General features: G+C 41.2%; 1 pseudogene; it reads right to left on the bottom strand.

The window, feature by feature from the left end:
• Nucleotides 1–1,383: 1,383 nt before the first annotated feature.
• LOC100682874 lies at nucleotides 1,384–1,818 on the bottom strand (annotated as a pseudogene).
• Nucleotides 1,819–5,484: the final 3,666 nt, after the last annotated feature.

The raw sequence follows: 5,484 nt of genomic DNA on the forward strand, positions 1-5,484 counted from the left end.
CCACCTTCTCTGCCGCGTGGCAGGTGCTGGAAGCCGAAGACGGAAATCGGTCTCGCTGACACTCTGGGGAAACGGCTGACACAAGGGTGGGGGTCATAGGAGGGAGGGGCGGGCGGCGTGGACTGCTGTGTCAGAGGCTGCAAGCTGCAGACTCATTGCTTGCTGACGTTTGGCCACATTTGCTCCTCTTCCCCTGTATGTAGCCAAAGCTACAGGTACAGAAACACAGCGAACCTTCGAATAAGGTAGGGGCCTAGGGATGCCAACCCTAGCCCTACCCCCATGCTGCCATCAAAACTCCGGAACTATTTTTTTCTTAAGATTTTAAGTAATCTTGAGGCACTTGGGTGGCTCAGTGGTTGAGCGTCTGCCTTTGGCTCAGGTTGTGACCCCGGGGTCCTGGGATCCAGTCCCACATTGGGCTCCCTGCATGGAGCCTGCTTCTCCCTCTGCCTGTGTCTCTCCCTCTCTCTGTATGTCTCTCATGAATAAATAAATAAAATCTTTAAAAAAAAAGATTTTAAATAATCTCTACACCCAATGTGGGGCTCAAACTTACAACCCTGAAGTCAAGAGTTTTATGCTCTACTGACTGAGCCAGCCATGGGCCCCTCCATGTAAGCCTTTGACTCCCCCAAAACTTAATAGCCTGCTATTGATTAGAAGTCTTAAAGATAATATAAACAGTCGATGAACATATATTTTGTATATGCATTATATATGGTATTTTTATAATAAACTAAAGAAAAGAAAGTGTTATTTAAGAAAATCATAAGGAAGAGAAAATACATTTATGGTACTGTACTGTACCAAGAAAAGTCTGCACAGATAAACTGATGCACGCAGTTCAAACCTGTTGTTTGGGGACACCTGGATGGCTCAGTGGTTGAGGGTCTGCCTTTGGCTCAAGGCATGATCCTGGGTCCGGGGATCGAGTCCCACATCGGGCTCCCTGTGAGGAGCCTACTTCTCCTTCTGTCTCTGTCTCTCTCTGTCTCTCTGTCTCTCATAAATAAATAGAATCTTAAAAAAATTTTTTTAAAAACCCTGTTGTTCAAAGATACAATTGTAGATATAGATATATCTCTGTAGATGCACTTGTATACATAACACACGTGTATATGTACACACATACATACTTTTTCTTTTAACTAAAAGTTTACAATTTTATTTTCACATTTCACAATACAAATGAACATTGCCTTTTTTTTTTTTTTTTTGGTCTCACTACTCCCCTGCAAAAACTATTCTCTCGCTGATAGGAAGGGGGAGCAAGTCTTCCTTGTCACGCTGTTAGAAAATGCCCAGAATCACAGCACCATGATCTCCTGGTGAAGTAGAACAAGTAATACAAAGTGAGTATAAAGAGGTTCCTGTCTCTCCTTATCTGTCTGGTTGAGTCATTCCTGGCAAGTGGGCACCATCATGGGACGGGCAGGAGGTCTCATCACTGGGGGCCCAGACATCATTGGCATGTGGCCTCATCCCAGGAGGAGGAGGCCCCATTGGCATCATAGGAGGGCCCCCCCATATGGGGCACTGGCACATACCAGGGGGAGGAGGACCCTGGAGACTGGGGGGAGGTGGGATCATTGCCCCTGCAGGAGGAGGAGCAGAGAATGGAGTAGGAGGTATCTTTTCTTGTTGAAATGCAGCGGTTGTTTCATCCATCAGGCTCTGAGCCTGCTCTTCCATCCATTTCTGATAGTAGTCTTTCACATTCTCTTTATGTTTCCTTCCACTGCAGTGTGTCTTTCTCACAGATGGAGAGTCATGGGTGAGGTATGTGCCGCAGTAGTCACAATAAAACTTAGGCATGTTGCTCTGCAGGCCGTTGGCTACTCCCTCACACACTCTTTTTTGATTAAACAATCAAAAATAAGTTACAGGTGTGAAGACATTTCGCCTCTACTGCAGCATTCATCTACTAAGAATAAGGACATTTTCCTACATAATCATTGTCACACTATTTAACAGTAGTGCTGTAATACCATCTAGTACCAACCCAAACTCACCTCACCCCAACTTTCCCCGGAGTATTTTTTTTATAGCTTTTTTATTTTCTGCCCTGGTGTCTAGTCAAGGTCCCAATATTGTTTTTGATCATTTGATCTATGTGGTCCCTTTTCATCTAAAAACGGTTCCCCCCAATACGACCTCTTTCTGGCTTTTCATACTGCTGACATTTTTGTAGGGTCCAGGCCAATTGTTTTGTAGGACGCCCCATATTGTGGAAGTGATTATTCTCTGATGGTGATGTTTAACTTCTCCTATCCACTGTTTTATTTTGTAAGCAGGAAGTTAGGTTAAACAATTTTGGAGAGAATACCTAGGAGGCACAGGTCTGGTGGAGCCGTTGTTAGTGATGTGCAATGTTTGGGAGCTGCTTGATTTCTTCTTTACAAACATGTAACTTCCCTCTTGTTATTAGTTATCCAGGGGGTGATACTGGGAGTCCGTGTGAATATCCTGCTCCCCAACACCATTCCTCCCAGTAGTTTAGCATTCAGGATTGATCTTGGACTTGCTTCTTAATGATTACACTTGGGGTTGCAAATGCTGACTGTCTAATCTATCATCCCTTCTACATTTATTACTCTGCAACAATGAACTTTTCTTTTTCTCCCTATTTTTCTTATGTTCTGCTTCTTTGTTTTAGAATTATGATGAATTTATGTTTTAAAAAAATATTGCATTATAATCAATTAGCTTTATTCTTTTGATGTGCAAATCATCCCAAATTTGGCCAGTGAGAAACTCTTTCAAGCTGACTCCTGTATCCTTTTTTTTTTTTTTCTAAAGCTTTATTGGCATATAACTCACTTTCTATACAGTTCACTTACTTAGAGGGTACAGTTCCATGGTTTTTAGTTTATTCGCGGGGTTATGTGATCAACCAACAAAGTCCATTTTAGGACATTTCATCACCCCCCCCCCCAAAAAAAAACCCATTACTCATTTAGTGTTTCCTTTCCATTCCCCCAACTCCCTCGGCCTAGGCAGCTATTCATCTACTCTCTGTTCCTACAGAGTTGCCTGTTCTGGACACGTATAAGTGGAGTCACATAGTATGTGGTCTTCCGTGAATGGCTTCTTTCACCTGGTGTGAGATTTTCAAGGCTCGTCTATGTTGTGCTGGCTCCCATCAGCACTTCATTCCGTTCTAATGCCAGATAACATTCCATTTTATGGATATGCCACATTTCGTTTATCTTTCCTTCTGTTGATGGGCATTAGAGTTGTTTCCACTTTTTAGCTATTATAAACAATGCTGCTATGAACATTCATGTACAGGTATGAGTGGGAACACGAGTTTTAATCTCTCTTGGGATATAACCAGGAGTAGAATTGCTGGGTTATATGGTAAGTCTATGATTAACCTTTTGAGCAGCTGCCAGTCTTTTCCAAAGGGGCTGCAACATGTTACATTCCTAGTAGCAATGCATGAATGAGGGTTCCAGTTTCTCCATATCCTCACTGACACCTGTTTTTTTTTTTTTTAAGATTTTATTTACTTATTTGACAGAGAGACAAAGAGTGAGTGAGCACAAGTGGGGCGGGGGGGCAGAGGGAGAGGGAGAAGCAGGCCGATGCAGGGCTCAATCCCAGGACCCTGGGATCCTGACTGAGCCGAAGGCAGACGCTTACTGGACTGAGCCACCCAGGCGCCCCATCTGTCTTTTTGATTATAGCCATCCTAGTGGATGTGAAATGATATTTCCTTTTGGTTTTGATCAGATGATATGCAAAATGATAATTTCCTTTCCCTCAGGCTAATGATCTTGAATCCATCTTTTCCCTGTACCTTTGGTTCCTTCTAAAGATTCACGTCTTATTTTATTTCCAGAAAATTTCCCTGTATCACAGCTTCATTTTATTGGCATGTTTTTCTTCTCTGGGCACTCTGGTGATAGATACGTTGGCTTTTTGTCTATCTTCCGTTATCTCTCACTTTTTCTCTGATATTTTTACTTCCTTTCCAGATTTACTTTTGGTTCTCTTGACTCATACATTTTTTTCTCAGTGTCCTTTACTGAGTCCTTAGTCTAGCCTATTTTCCCTTAGATGCCATATAATTTAGTTTTCATATCTCAAGATCGCTTTTTTCTTTCCTGAATTCAGTCAATCCTCACTTTGCCGTTTTCTACTGTGAGTTTTTAAATATTTTTTTGATATTCTTTATAGCTGCTGTTGCTTGCTAAATGATATTTAATCCATGTTGAGAGAGCTGTGATGCAGTTTTCCTCTGCTTTTTGGTCGTATTCTCTTTAGCTAAAAAGGTTTGATTATTATTTTGTTCTGCGGTTGTTTTATATGGATTCTGTTTTGTTTATCCCAAAGAATCTTGGATCCTCCTGCACCAGAAATAACAGGTGTTTCTACTGAGGGGAAATGACAGTATAGCAGGCATAAGGAATAGGTTAAAGTTACAGCAGGAGCTCAGAAGGAAAGCAAGGAAGGATGATTTCTTAGGAAAGAAAACATCTGGGGGAAAATGGGAATGGTAGATGAATGTGAGCATTTCAAACAAAGTACTGGTAGAAATATGTCACATCTAATGGAAAAAATAAGAGGAGATACAATGAAATCTATGCGGGTAAAAAAAAAAAATCATTAGCTCCAGGAAAAACAAAAAGCTATAAGAGAAAGGAAACATACCACTATGTGGAACTCCTCTGTAAACAATATTTACCAGATCATGATATAAAAGGTATCTACTGACTTAATTATGAAAATTGTGATATACCAAATTTAGGGTGGATGAGAGAAAATAGGAAAGGAGCTATAATAGGGCTAGGTCCTTATCTAACACAATAAAAAGTCAGCAGATTGGGTCTCATATTCATAAACCAAAAAATAACAAGTACATTATTTAAAAATATGGAAATAACAGAAGAGAAAGTTAAAAATTTGAAAATGAAAGCCTCTAATAAAGGAGATTAAGGGGTTTAATGGGCAGTAGAGGGCAGCTTGGGTGGCTCAGTGGTTTAAGGCCGCTTTCCAGGCTGTGATCCTGGAGACCCGGGACCGAGTCCCACGTTGGGCTCCCTGCATGGAACCTGCTTCTCCCTCTGCCTGTGTCTCTGCCTCTCTCTCTGTCTCTCACGAATAAATAAATAAAATCTTAAAAAAAAAAAAAAAGGGCAGTAGACTCTTAGAAGTCTTATGAGTTTTGTAGTACTACACGATTTGAAAAAAAATATACGTGTATGTGTTACTTTAATAACATAAAAAAATGTAATTAAAACAAGATTAGTTAAAGTGCCTGCTGAGAGTTTGTAGTATTGTCCTTCTGGCTAAAGTGCACACTCTGAGCCAAGGGCCACTACAGTTTCCTCCACAGGAGGCAGATGTCAGGGAACCAGCTGGTGAAAGTAGGTGCGGCACCTCTCAAATTATACCTAATGATTCTCCAAAATAGATGCTTCCCTTTCTTTTCATCAGTTGGTTTAGATACTTAAGGGCAGTGTTCACAGCAGAGCT

This window comes from Canis lupus, chromosome 10 (genome assembly GCF_011100685.1).
Source record: "Canis lupus familiaris isolate Mischka breed German Shepherd chromosome 10, alternate assembly UU_Cfam_GSD_1.0, whole genome shotgun sequence".
Taxonomy (NCBI): Eukaryota; Metazoa; Chordata; class Mammalia; order Carnivora; family Canidae; genus Canis; species Canis lupus.